General features: G+C 50.4%; 1 non-coding gene across 1 annotated transcript; it reads left to right on the top strand.

Annotated features, from left to right (window-relative positions):
• Window positions 1-287: 287 nt before the first annotated feature.
• Window positions 288-417, top strand: LOC115870607. Its single transcript, XR_004046795.1, has one exon. It is a non-coding gene; the product is annotated as a small nucleolar RNA SNORA63 (small nucleolar RNA).
• Window positions 418-904: the final 487 nt, after the last annotated feature.

Genomic DNA, 904 nt, shown 5'->3' with positions numbered 1-904 from the left:
GCATCTCAGCACTGGCAGGGGTCTCCATGTGGCTCCTCCAGGTCCAGGGCTCTTGCTGCCATCAGCATAGCTCCATGTGGCTTGTCAATAGAGAGTCTCTCAGGGAGTGAGCATGTGACCCACCTCCAGCGAGCCATTTATCTCAGTGGCGCCTCCAAATGAGGTCATCAAGCTGTGACCTGATTGACAGGCTAAACTCCACCCCTTCACTCTTCATACTCAAATTGACCACAGATGATGTAACTACCACAATCATCATATCAGCTGCCTTCATAAGACATTATATGCAGCAGGATTTAGACTACAATACAGCTGTTTAGTGCTATTTTGTCGTTCCCCCTGCTCAAAGTAAAGCTGTTTCTTATCTATCCCTGGCTGCTAGTCTCTTGTAGCAGCCCAGGGACGCTTGAAAAAGAAAGACGTGATATGATATTATTGCTAAGAAGCCAATGGTGACTCAGTGGTAGACGTCTCACCTTCCAGGTGGGAGAACCAAAACCAAAACTCACTACCACTAAGTTGCCTCTGACTCCTTGAGACCCTGGATAGCGGTTCCAAGACTGCAAATCTTTCCAGAAGCAGGCAAGCTCACCTGGAGAATGTGAACCAATGACCTGAAGGTTAGCAGCCCAGTGCCTCACTCACGGTACCACCGGGGCTTCAGGAGACCTGGGTCAATTCCCAGGCAATGCACCACACTGCCATCTGTGGCTCCTAGACCAAGAAAGACTGGGAGGTGAAGTGTGGAGATCTGCTTCTGAAAAACTAGCCGATGAAAATGGCCCATTGGGAATCCTATCACTGTGAATGAGGGGGAGTGCGGAGTGGGGACCCAAAGCCCATCTGTAGGAAACTGGACATCCCCTTACAGAAGGGTCATGGGGAGGAGACGAGCCAGTCAGGG

Source organism: Echinops telfairi, unplaced genomic scaffold (genome assembly GCF_000313985.2).
Source record: "Echinops telfairi isolate 266 unplaced genomic scaffold, ASM31398v2 ScPeMD7_2010;HRSCAF=2546, whole genome shotgun sequence".
NCBI classification, from domain to species: Eukaryota; Metazoa; Chordata; class Mammalia; order Afrosoricida; family Tenrecidae; genus Echinops; species Echinops telfairi.
The sequence above is the reverse complement of the archived record's forward strand: the minus strand, read 5'-3'. Positions and strand labels throughout refer to the sequence as shown.